We start from the raw sequence: 13,501 nt of genomic DNA, 5'->3' as shown, positions 1-13,501 counted from the left end.
CTGTTTTTTAGTTGTCTTTGCTGTAAGCCGCCCAGAGTTCTCTGGGAGTTGGGTGGCATATAAATTAAATTAAATTAATCTCTTCTTGAAAACTTCCAATGATGGAGTACCCACAACTTCCAGACGCAAGCCATTTCATTATTTAGTTCTCAGTTGGATCTCTTTTTACTGATCTTCCAGTCATTACTTCTTGTTTTGCCATCAGGTGCTTTGGACAATAAAATGCTTTTCCTTCTCCATACCTGCAAATCCTCCCAGCACCAGCACCAGTTTCTCCAGCTTTTCTGCTTTCTCTGTTGCAATGTGTATTTCCTGCATAGTGCACAGATAAGTTTCTGAACTGCTTTCAAACAATATAAAAGTGCTACCTATTAAAATGTCTGTAATCTCCATAACATTCATATAACAAAACCATGTAAAATATTTAATGAGATAAATTGAACCAGAGAAAACCATGAATATATCTTTTAAAAAAACTAGATAATCCAGTTGGCAGATATTAGTTTTAAGATTAATATCCGTCAGTACTGAGTCATAACAAGAGGGGGAGAAGACAAGGGGGGGGGGGTGCATTGTCAGAACAAGGCAAAGTAATTCTTCTGAAAATAAAGTTATTACCCAAAAGTAATAGGATGTCAACAGACATCTGAAATCAGTAATTTAGAACAGAAATAACATCAGTATTCAATGTTGTTATGTCCTTTGAAACTGGGAAGTTTTCACTCCAGTCCAACAAGGAAGTGGAACAGGGAGATTCTGATTGGCAGAAAGGCTCCCTATTTAAACCAAAAAGCAGGCAGGGGCTGATGTTTGCTCACTATAACCAATAAAAAGCTGAAGTCTCACTGCCAGTCTCCTGCCTCTTCAGTATTGGAACTCAACAAATGTTATTGAATTTATACTATATCTCTTTCAACCTGGAAACCAAGAGAAACAAAATAGAAAGGTTACACCATTCATTTACTGCTATTGCAAAGATTCAATAACATTTTTTTAAAAAATGAAACCCCATGCATTTATTTTTAACAAGACAAGTTGTCTCCAGCCAAATACAACGATATTCTAGGCATTTAAGGGCATTCCAGAAAATTCTTTGCAGTGCCAAATTTCCATGTGCCTAGTTTAATATATAATGCTCAAGATCAGAGGGGAATAAATCAGTAATCCATAAAACTGTTGAATGAATGGTATTGTTAGTTTTATAATTAGAATTTTAAAGATTGTTTTTAATGTACTATTAATTGGATTGTTATTACTGTTACCTGTTTTTTTCTGTACATGCTGTGAGCCGCCCCGAGTCCTTGGAGAGGGGCAGCATACAAATCCAATTAAATCTTACAAATCTTAAAATAATCAATTTTCCGAGTAACCCCAAACACTATAAATTAATCCTAATGGATTGGGAGGTGGAGGGGGGGTGGAGTAGGAGACTCATCTTTTAAATTTTCTGGGGGCACCAAAGCAATTTGGTTTATATGTCATCCTGAAATTGATAAATTGATAAAAATAAAATTCCACAAAAATCATGTTTAGCAAACTATCTCTGTCAATAACCTGTTTTTTAAAAGCAGCAAATCCAAGGATGTTGAATCCCAAGCAACCAAACCACCTATTATGTGGAAGTTATACTGTATTAAAACATATCATAGTTCTAACACAATATAACTTCCACAATATTCTTATTTAAATAATAGACAATAAACTATGCTATGGGAATCTATTCTAAATCTCTAACTTTGGGAGTAGGATAAACAAATAAAATATTAGCTGTTCAGTATGATGTCACACTAGTTTAGCGCTATGACACCATGGAGAGGTTGTTTAAATCACATTCTGAAGTCTCAAATTGATTTAAACTTATCTGAGAATGAGCACAATTCTTCTGAGAATGAGCATAATTCTGCAGTCATTACTGAAGTGATGATTTAGAATTTAGAAAGGATTATATAATTCCTCTTAATTCATATATAACAAAATATATGAGTTAAGAGGAATTCATATATTTTATTTATTGAAAAATTAACTGCTTACAAGCTGTTTTCAAAACCACAAACTATCAAACTTATTTTAGTCTTGCATTTCTGGTTCATGCAAATTCAGAAATCATGAGAACATAACTATTTTACCCTTGGCCAAAAATTAGTCCGAGACCAGATAATTTCTTCTAAGACCAGGGATACATATCTTTGTAAATACCAGAAATGGGGAAATACCAGGCTCTTGGGGGGTGTACATTATTCATATTTCTTCACTCTAAATTCCAAAGTAGTTTTGGGAGAAAAATTGTGTTTGTAACAAACATTCTAGTAAATACTGCAATGCATATTATCATAATGTAATTGTGTCATCTTCTGAGACAAACTAAAGCCCTTGGTGGTATTTTCTTTTCCTATAAATTTTGAACAGAACAAGAAAAAGTTGCTTGGTGGGTTTGACCTTTGATTCTGTCTGTAAAAATAATCTATGAAACATGAAACATCACCTGATTTGCTATTCAGTGCTGGAGGAAAGTCACTCCTCCTGGTTCCTATATAAATTATGGGTGCTGAGGTTCAAAATAAGTTGGTGAGAGTTGTACTGCATCCAGTAGGCATCCTTTCTTGAAAGTATGAAGTCAACTCATGTTTTTTTGTTCCTCATTTTGGCATGTTGGTGTGGCTCAGGTAAGTATCATTATTGCCACCTATGATTGATGCAATTTTAATAATAAATGTTACTGGAAACCCATGTTTATAAATTTAGTCAAGCTAAAATTAAATTAAACTAGTTTTGTTGGAGTCCCCTCAGATCTGAAACATATAAGTTATGAGATTTAGATTTATTTATTTTGAATTTTTCATAGAATTTATTAAATTCTACAGAATACCCAAAATCCAGATAGTTTTCTTGGCAACATAATAGCCTGAGAATGATTTAAATAGGAAATAGGAAAAGTTTTACAAATACTTTTAATGCTTATTTTACTTCTCTGGCATTCAAAAGTTAACTCTCAAAAATTCAATTTAGTCATTTATAGTAATTTGTCCAGATAAGTAGCAGACCCTTGCTGACTGTGTCTCCACTTGAAAGATTAAGTAGGGCCAGACCTGGTTAGTGCTTGTAAGAGAGTCCATCAAAAAATCTGTAAAATAAAATAAAATAAAAGCTGTAAAATAAAATGTCCTGGAACATGACAATAGAAAACCATTTACAATTGTTATCAAGGAAACTTCATGAATGCATCTATTAAATCTCCATGCATCAAGCTCAATTTACCTTTTAAAGTGAGTTACAGTACGTGTGCAATTATTCCAAAGGTGTACTTTCAACCCCAAATTATATATGTGCTGGGGTACATGGTTACTGTCCCCCTCCTCATGCCCCAAAATTGTTTGTGGATAGAGCACATTGTATCTGAATAAGAGGAGACTTATGGCTAATTATTAGGATCCTCTGATAAATTAACTCAGTATTCTGAGTTCAATAAGTTATAGAAAGATTCAATATGAAAAGAGTCTCAAACTATTTCCTTAATTATGCATATTTTGTTCTTTTTCCCCTTCAAAATTAGTTTTCTCGATCTGTTCAAATATTGAGACCATTGTAAGGAAAGGAATCTTCGATTCGGACACTGAATTGAAGCAAGAACTTTTGAAGTACACTAGTGATGGTAATGCCATCAATGCAGCATTAAAACTGAAATCCCATGTCTCCGAGTTTTCACTTATCGAAAAATATGTCATTATGAGTCTCACGGTAATTATATTGATATGTTATTCTTAGTTTGTTTGTTTTTTCAATTGAATCTAAGCACTAAGGAGTTTGTTTGATACGCTTATGACCTATAATAAATTTCTTATGAGGACAATGAGGCATTCTGGGAGTCCAAGAACCACATACTGAACAAAAAAACAGAATCACACAGGCTTCCAAGGGTCAAAAATCATGTTTTCTGAGTGCAGCAAGCTGTAATCCTCCATTTGTGGCTGAATTGCAGCTTTTAATTATAGAAGGTTCAGAAATATATCCAATATAGTTATAGTTCACTGGATTTCTTCTTTCTGTGAACGGGCACTTTTAAATAATTTCAACAAGGAGAAATAAATAGTTGGTGATAAAGCAAGATTGCATTGACTTCTTTTTCATCTAGCTGATCTCTAATATTTTGCATCATCTAATATTATATGCTGGCTGGAGTTGTTAGTAGCGTAATTGAAATTCAACAACATCTTGGTGAACTATAGATTGCCTTTCTTTGGCCTAGATTATTTCATGCTCTTGTTATATTGTATACATACAAGTAGATCTGTGATTAATTCTTCCATGATTTTTTACAAATAAAAAACAAAGGTGAAGGCTATCAAATAAGAGTATGGAGTAGAATTTAATTACCGGGCTCCACTAACTGGGTAGAACTACACTGGCACTTCTCAGAATTCCTAACTAAGAGTGAATCCATACTGTAACTCTGGAACTGCACCTCTTTTCAACTGTTAATATCTTGTATCCATAAAAGCTGTCATCCCACCTTAAATTATTTCAAATTCAAATCTTCCCCATGTTTTCCATATAGAAATGGCAGTTACCTATTTTACATCCTTTGCATTCCTTCTCTTCTTGCCCAGTAGGTAGGATTCAGGAGTACCAAATCTTCTTAAAGGGCGACCATCAGTAGACATTTGCGGAGGCTCTACATCCTAAGAAGGGACATTCTTTGCCAGTTTGTGTAGACTCCTGGTGCAGTGGCCTTTCCCTTTTTTGCTCTTCTCCCTGACATTACTTAATAGAATAATACATCCATCACAGGATATTTTAGCAAGTCAGCAAGAAAAAACATGACCATTAGTATGTCTATCATAACATCCTCAATACCACAAAGGGCCATAATGCTCCTATGACCTTAGATGAAGATTAGCCTGTGTACAATATGCAGACTTCAGCAGAATTTTTATAAATTGTTTTTTTTATAAGGCTTTAATTGACTCAAAACACTGCCTTTTGTACATAAGCTGATTTTTGTTCCGTTTATTTATTTTCAGATAAAGATATTGGGGAAGACGTGCTGATCATCTGAGGAATCTGAATTTTCAAAGAAAAATATAAAAAGCCTACAATTTAATTACTAGCAGTAATCAAGAAATACTGAAAGAACACTAGACCCTGTCACCTTGAGCTTCTATAGACAAAGAAGTTCGAATTTTATAAGTTCATTCTTGATGAACATATAAAATGTTCATCAAGAATATTCCAAAAGTTTTAAGGGCCTTGTTTCAGTAAGCTCATTGGTAATTTGCAAGTTCTGTTTTATGATTGCCTGACAAATGCTGTTGCTTACTTTTATTTAGTTGTAAGGATGCTAATACAATTTTTATTAGGATAAAAAAGAGTCTCTGAATAAAAGCTTAGCAATTTCTTGAATTATCATTCACAAAAATTAATAAAGCCTATTCAAAACAATATTATTATCTATATGTGTGTGTAGCAAATTTGTATGCAATTCAGTCCTAAAAACCCTTGACAGCTTACATAAATGGAACCCACTGTAATAATCACCCTAATGTAAACATTCAAATTTAATACAAAACACAGATATCAGGAGAAACATTAGTGAATATTATTGTTTTAAGGAGCATTTTTTTAAGACGGAAGTCTGGAGGCGGGGCATCCCAGTGGGGTCAGCAGGTTCTTAAGGTGAAAATAGTTTGGAAGAAGAGGTAAAAAAATCTTAAACCCCGGGTTCGTATCTCAAAAAGTTCGTATGACGAGGGGTTCGTAAGATGAGGTATCACTGTACCTCTAATGACGAATCAGCAACTCTAGAGTTACACAAAGTATAGATCACTTCCTTTTTCCATACAATTTCTGCTGTCTGCTTTGGAGTCTTCAAAAACTAGGGTTTAACAGTGGTTCATTATCCACAAGGTGTCCATCCTTCCTCCTCCGATTCAGAAATAGTCTTCATTAACACCTCTTCACCTTAGTCTACCTCCCCTTCACTCTCTGCCTTGGCTGAGCATTGCCACCGACAATACTGCTACCCTTCAAAAGAACCTTGACCATGTAGCACAATAATCTAACAACTGGCAACTTCAAATCTCAACTAGTAAATGTTCTGTCTTACACATTGGTAAAAACAATCAGAATACTAAATATATACTTGGAAAAAATGAACTTGTAGACGACCCTCACTCTGTCAAAGACCTTGGAATACTCATATCCAATGACTTAAGTCCCAGAGCCCACTTTAAAAACATTGCCAAAAAAGCATTAAGAGTTATCAATCTAATCTTACGTAGCTTCTTCTCTTGTAACATCAAACTGCTAACCAGAGCTTACAAAATATTTGTCAGACCAATTCTAGAATACAGTTCACCTCTATGGAACCCATATTGCATATCAGACATTAATACAATTGAGTGTCCAGAAATATTTCACAAGAAGAGTCATTCACTCCTCCTCCTGCAACAAAATACCTTACTCCACCAAACTTGAAATACTGAAATTAGACAATTTACAACTAGATTGCCTCTGAACTGATCTAACCATAGTTCACAAAATCAATACCAAAATGTCCTTCCTGTTAATAACTGCTTTAGTTAATAACACACGAGCATGTAATACAGATTCAAACTAAATTTAAACTGCTCCAAACTAGACTGTCGAAAATACGACTTCAGCAATAGAGTGATCAAATACCTGATTCTGTTGTTTCTGCCTCCAACCCCAAAATCTTCAACCTTAGATTGTCTACAGTTGATCTCTCCCCTTTTATAAGAGGTCTGTAAGGGGCGTGCTTAGTGCACCATGGTGCCTACTGCACCTGTCCTACTTTCCTATTGTCTTTTTATCATTACTTTCTGTTATGTTTATATAAACTATTATTCTATACTCGACTGACAAACAAACAAACAAACAAACAAACAAACAAACAAACAAACAAACAGATAAATAAAGTATTTTGACCTGATACCAATTATGCACTAATAGGATGACAACTCTCTCTCTCTCTCTCTCTCTCTCTCTCTCTCTCAGCTATTGTCCAGAAAAGGTAAGTGCTGCTGATGTCTGACGGTGCTCTTTAAACTCTATATTCATAAAGATGTAGACCTGTGAACGCAGGTAGCACTGTAACATCCAAATAAACTTCAAATAATCCAAAGCACCCAAAGCACTACCAAAAGAGTTTTAAACAAAAATATAAAAATGATATTTTTTATTTAATAACTCATATTCTGACAGCCGCTAGGATTGTATATGCACAAAAATGGAAGGGAGAAGATATCCCTACAGAGGATAAAGTAACAAGGAAAATTATAGAGTGTGCTGAGATGGATATGATGACGAGGCGGTTAAAATAAAAAAGAATCTGATTTTTATATAATTTGGGAAAGGATTTATGTATGGTTAAATAAAAAGAATGCTAAATAATTGGAATACAAAGCAATATGTATATGATTTGATTTTTTTAAAGAAAAGTTTAAACATATGAAAAAAATTTCTCTTTTCTACTCTCTGTATTGATCTTACAAATTTTAGTGTTTTTCTTTTCTGTATTAGAAAGACTTCTATTTTGAGCAGGGAAAGTGTAGCCCCTATTTATGTTAAATGTATTTTTGTCTTGTGTGTCTTTTATAAAAATTAATAAAATATTTTTTTTTTAAAAAGAGTTTTAAACTGAGCTAAGAAGAATTAACTAATAGAAAGTCTGATGATCTGCAGGACACCATCTTTTCTCACATAGTTCAAGCTAAAGACTGTCTCTTTGTAAGCAATAGTCATTCTCTACAATTGCTCAGCTTCCAAAAGGAAGAGACTGTTGATTGTATTGAAGCCATTTCTTGTATTTGGTAAATATGTTTCCATGAATGCCTTACTCCAAACCATCATAAAATTAAAACTTTCATTGTTCTATTGATGTTGAAGTCAACATGGAAAAAAATTAAATTCTCTCATTTTTAATCCAACCTGGGTGAGTAAATACAGGTAGTCCTCAACTTACAACAGTTCATTCAGCGACAGTTCCAAGTTACAATGGCACTGAAACAAGTGTTTTTCATGCGGCCATTGCACCATCCCGGTGGTCACATGATCAAAATCCAGATGCTTGGCAACTGATTCATATTTCTGATGGCTGCAGTGTCCTGGGGTCACGTGAACACCTTTTGCAATATTCTGACAAAGTCAACGAGGAAGCCAGATTCTTTTAACAACTGTATTACTAACTTAATAACTACAGCAATTCACTTAACAATGGTGGCAAGAAAGGTTGTAAAATGAGGGAAAACTTTAAAAATGTCTCGTTTAGCAACAGAAATGCTGGGCTCAATTATGGTCACAATTGTGGTCAATTGTGTAACTAGGATATATAAGTTCCTTTTCTTCTCTGTTGCCTGAGACAAAATATAGTATTAGGAAAGAAGTAGGCTTGGTTCCTCCCAATAGCTATATGTAGGAATGCAAGAGTAATTTAAGATTATTTTACAAGACAGACTGCAGTAGAAAGTATGAGACTGTATCTTTAGATACTTATATCTATGCAACAGATTTAGTACATTAGACACAATTGAAGATATACCAGAAATGTGTAAGTTTTTCTTGCATTTATTTAATAAGATAAAGGTTAAAATTTTGGTAACCCTAGTCTGGGTTAAAAAAAAGAGAATTCTTTTGTTTTGATCAAAATAGACATTTCCATTCATACAATATATAAAAATGCAAGTGAGATTCATTTTTGTGAGAACTATACATTTGTTAATTTTATTTAATTTGGGGGGAAGGTCATGTTAAGGGATAACATCTGTTTTAGTATATGTAATTTTGTATGGGAAGTATTGCTTACATAGTTCTTTGTTTTGTGTTATATTTGATTAATGATCGCCACAATCCCAAATCTTTTACACTATAATTTATTTATTTTATTTATTTCTTGGATTTGTATACCGCCCCTCTCCGAGGACTGTGGGGTTCTCATAATCCATATGAGAACCCCACAAATCTAAGATATTAAACATAATATTACCTGCATATTAAATATAGTTTGTGAAGGCTGTTTTCCTCTAGGCTTCTCAAAATCTCTAGATAAAGAATAAAGTAGCATTTTAGACATAGCCAAAGATGTATGGAGTTCATCTTTTTCAAAAGTCTGGAATTACAGGCCATCATACAGATATAAATGATATATAATACGAATATCACTGTAATTAATTAATATGTATATTATTATAGGATTTAATGACATATCTAATGTAGCAATGCAGAAATACTGAATGTTTGCTGATATCACAATCTATTTGTTGCTTCCCCCCCACTTTGTATGTCTTTTGTTGGTATTTATTTGTCTTAAAATATGTATTTGAAAACTAATAATCTTTTTTTATTAAACAAATGCTATAAATTTTATGAACCTAGCCCTCTGAGCTTCAATGATGGAGACTCTACTCAAAAAGAGGATAAATCAGCATCTAAAAAACAATAACTTATTGGACCCAAATCAGCATGGCTTTACTGAAGGCAAATCGTGTCAGACTAATCTCATTGAGTTCTTTGACTATGTCACAAAGGTGTTGGATCAAGGTGGTGCCGTGGATATTGCCTATCTGGACTTCAGCAAAGCCTTTGATACGGTTCCACATAAAGAGCTGATAGATAAATTAGTGAAGATTGGACTTAATCCCTGGATAGTTCAGTGGATTTCAAGCTGGCTGAAGCATAGACATCAGAGAGTTATTGTTAATGGCGAGTATTCTGAGCAGAGACAGGTTACAAGCGGTGTGCCACAAGGGTCTGTTCTGGGTCCTATTCTTTTTAATATGTTTGTGAGTGACATAGGGGAAGGTTTGGTAGGGAAGGTTTGCCTATTTGCCGATGACTCTAAAGTGTGCAATAGGGTTGATATTCCTGGAGGGGTCTGTAATATGGTAAATGATTTAGCGTTACTAGATAAATGGTCAAAGCAATGGAAACTGCAGTTTAATGTTTCCAAATGTAAAATAATGCACTTGGGGAAAAGGAATCCTAAATCTAAGTATTGCATTGGCAGTTCTGTGTTAGCAAAAACTTCAGAAGAGAAGGATTTAGGGGTAGTGATTTCTGACAGTCTCAAAATGGGTGAGCAGTGTGGTCGGGCAGTAGGAAAGGCAAGTAGGATGCTTGGCTGCATAGCTAGAGGTATAACAAGCAGGAAGAGGGAGATTGTGATCCCCTTATATAGAGCGCTGGTGAGACCACATTTGGAGTACTGTGTTCAGTTCTGGAGACCTCACCTACAAAAAGATATTGACAAAATTGAACGGGTCCAAAGACGGGCTACAAGAATGGTGGAAGGTCTGAAGTATAAAACGTATCAGGAAAGACTTAATGAACTCAATCTGTATAGTCTGGAAGACAGAAGGAAAAGGGGGGACATGATCGAAACATTTAAATATGTTAAAGGGTTAAATAGGGTTCAGGAGGGAAGTGTTTTTAACAGGAAAGTGAACACAAGAACAAGGGGACACAATCTGAAGTTAGTTGGGGGAAAGATCAAAGGCAACATGAGAAAGTATTATTTTACTGAAAGAGTAGTAGATCCTTGGAACAAACTTCCAGCAGACGTGGTTGGTAAATCCACAGTAACCGAATTTAAACATGCCTGGGATAAACATATATCCATTGTAAGATAAAATACAGGAAATAGTAAAAGGGCAGACTAGATGGACCATGGGGTCTTTTTCTGCCGTCAGTCTTCTATGTTTCTATGTTTCTAAAGTAGTTTGTATGAATTTATCAGTCTATCCCCACCATCCTTTCCCCAGTTACTAGCTTTGTTGTTTTTAAAAAAAATCAAATGGACAAATGTACTTATTCAGAAGTGATGCCAAATGAAAGAGTATGAAAAGACATTATGCAACTTTCCTCTCTTAATGGATTTTTCTCTAAGAGAAAGGAAGAAATGGCAAGGAAACACAGAAATAGATGAAAAACAGTAGATTCCAAGCAATTTTTTTTATTGAATTATTGTCTCGTATTTTCAGAATGTGTTGGTCTACAAGATTTTCACCTCCAAGGCAAATACTGTAGTATTGGAAGAAATTTGCCAAGGAAAATATAAGGGTGTGTGTGTTCATGGAGAGATCAGTGCCTCTCTTCCCCTGCAGCAATGACCATCCAAGCCTTTCTTTTATAATATAGAAAATTACATTAGGGGACCTAATCATGGATTCCTCACATATATAGATTGACTCAATTCCTGACACACAGTCCAGATTTTCCTACTTGTCCTTTCGGTTCTAGAACACTAAGTAGAACTATGAAAGGCAATTGTTTGTTTCTATGACAGTTTCATGAAGATTCTTTTTACGCCCTCATGGAGGGGAGGGCAAATCCTTGCAAATAGAGATGGGTCCTGACTGGTCAGCATTCCATCTTCTCTTTGATCCATCCATTTTCTGTTGAACGGAAGTAAGGGAAGATATAAAAGACAAGAAGGTTACTCATATAAGTCCAATATCCTAAGGCGAAAGGTGAATTAGCGAAAATCCTTATATTTTTGATTTCTCTCTCTTTCTTTTTTATAATTAGTTTCTATGAGTCTTTAGAAATTGATGCCAACTGGAAGCTTGATACGGTTTATAAGGAACTTGAATAAATGAATTTAAATAATGAATCAAATAAATTACCATATGAACAGAGGGAGGCAGATTTCAAAATAGACTATCTTCAGATTAATCACAAACCAGGCTTCTTTTTTAAATCCCTTAATTAAGTTTAGGTTTAAACTCGCTTTTCTTTCTAATAAAAAAAGGACAGCTCAAACTCTTCTTTATATTGTTCTCTTGGTTTTTGGTTTATCTTCTATAATTACACATCTCTCTGTGCCCCTTAAACTGTTAAATCAATGCCGCTAAATGGTTGGCTTTAAGAAAAGCTGTGCAGTATATTTTAATTGTTAATATTCAGATCCTTTATTTGAAAGTAAGTCTTGTATAATTCTGTCAATGCATTTATGTATGTATATAGCATGTGCATATGTCTATTAGGTATGTGTTTGATTAGATATATACTTGAGAGCAGGCAAAAATAATTTCATTTTTAATGTGGGCTAGTATGTTCACAGTAAGCTGCCCCGAGTCTTCGGAGAAGGGCGGTATACAAATCTAATTAATAATAATAATAATAATAATAATAATAATAGACAAAATGACACTTATCTTGTCTATCCTATTTCTAGGCCTTTTGTTAGGAGCTAGTTTATGACCCATTAGCTTAATTTGATCAAGCTTACGCTCTTAATGATACTCTTTGTCACAAATTTATCACCAAATTTAACAATTGAAATGTGTTAAAAACCTTTTGAGTTTGTTAAAATGTTCTAAAATAGCCTGAACTTTTGATGTATGAATTGAGTGAGAGACTTGGTTCTTTAAAAGATGTCAGGCTAATCCAGAAAGTCTTAGCAAACACATCCATCTGATGAAGTGAGGAGTACTTCATGAAAACTTATGCTTTTTAATAAAATATGTTATTCTGAAAAGATGCTACTAGACTCCTTGTTTCTGGCTACCATAGACCTGAACACTTCATTCACCCTACAATGTCTGCCAGTCCTCTATGAAATATAATCAAACAACATTCTGAAAAAAATAAATTAGGTGTGTAATCTTAAATACTTGTACGGGTGAGTTCAATCCAGAAAAATCAATATACATTATTCAGGGGAAAGTGTTTAGGATTCAGCTTTTAGTGACAAATTTATTTTTGTCCACTACTGAAAGACTTGAAAAATCTTGTTGGGGACCAATTGTAAGGGAGAAATCTATCTATAATATGGGATTGCTAAAGATCAACAGTGAGTTTACAATATGTAATCACTCACTTATTCAATCAATCAAAACACTTTTCTCCTCACAAAAGTCTACCATGATTCTTCCCAATACAATTGCTGCTTCCTATGCCTACTCTCCTTTTAGAGGAGGCCTGGTGATACTTTTCTACTAAGTGTAGATGGAAAAGGTGAAAACAGAGGAAGAAAGGGAGTACAGGTAGTCCTCAACATACGACCACAATTGAGCCCCAAACAAGATAGTTGTTCAGTGAGTTTTGTCCCATTTATGACAATTCTTGCCACAGTTGTTAAACGAATCATTCCAGATGTTAAATTAGTAACATGATTGTTAAGTGAATCTGGCTTCCCCATTGTCTTTGCTTGTCAGAAGGTTGCAAAAAGTGATCCTCTGACCCTGTGGCACTGCAACTATCATAAAGACATGCCAATTTATTTATTATTTATTTATTTATTCGATTTTTTTAATGCCGTCCTTCTCCTTAGACTCAGGGCAGCTTACAACATGTTAGCAATAGCACTTTTTAACAGAGCCAGCCTATTGCCCCCACAATCCAGGTCCTCATTTTACCCACCTTGGAAGGATGGAAGGCTGAGTCAACCTTGAGCCGGTGATGAGATTTGAACCGCTGACCTTCAGATCTACAGTCAGCTTCAGTGGCCTGCAGTACAGCACTCTACCTGCTGTGCCATCCTGGCTCA

General features: G+C 34.6%; 1 protein-coding gene across 1 annotated transcript in view; it reads right to left on the bottom strand.

Moving 5' to 3' along the window:
- The window catches only part of LOC139175661 (veficolin-1-like), a 940,898-nt gene that overhangs the window by 814,004 nt on the left and 113,393 nt on the right, over nt 1-13,501 (bottom strand). The window lies entirely within an intron of this gene.

The sequence above is a fragment of the Erythrolamprus reginae genome, chromosome 1 (assembly GCF_031021105.1).
Source record: "Erythrolamprus reginae isolate rEryReg1 chromosome 1, rEryReg1.hap1, whole genome shotgun sequence".
NCBI lineage: Eukaryota > Metazoa > Chordata > Lepidosauria > Squamata > Dipsadidae > Erythrolamprus > Erythrolamprus reginae.
Note: the sequence above shows the minus strand (reverse complement) of the source record. Positions and strands in the feature narration are given on the sequence as shown.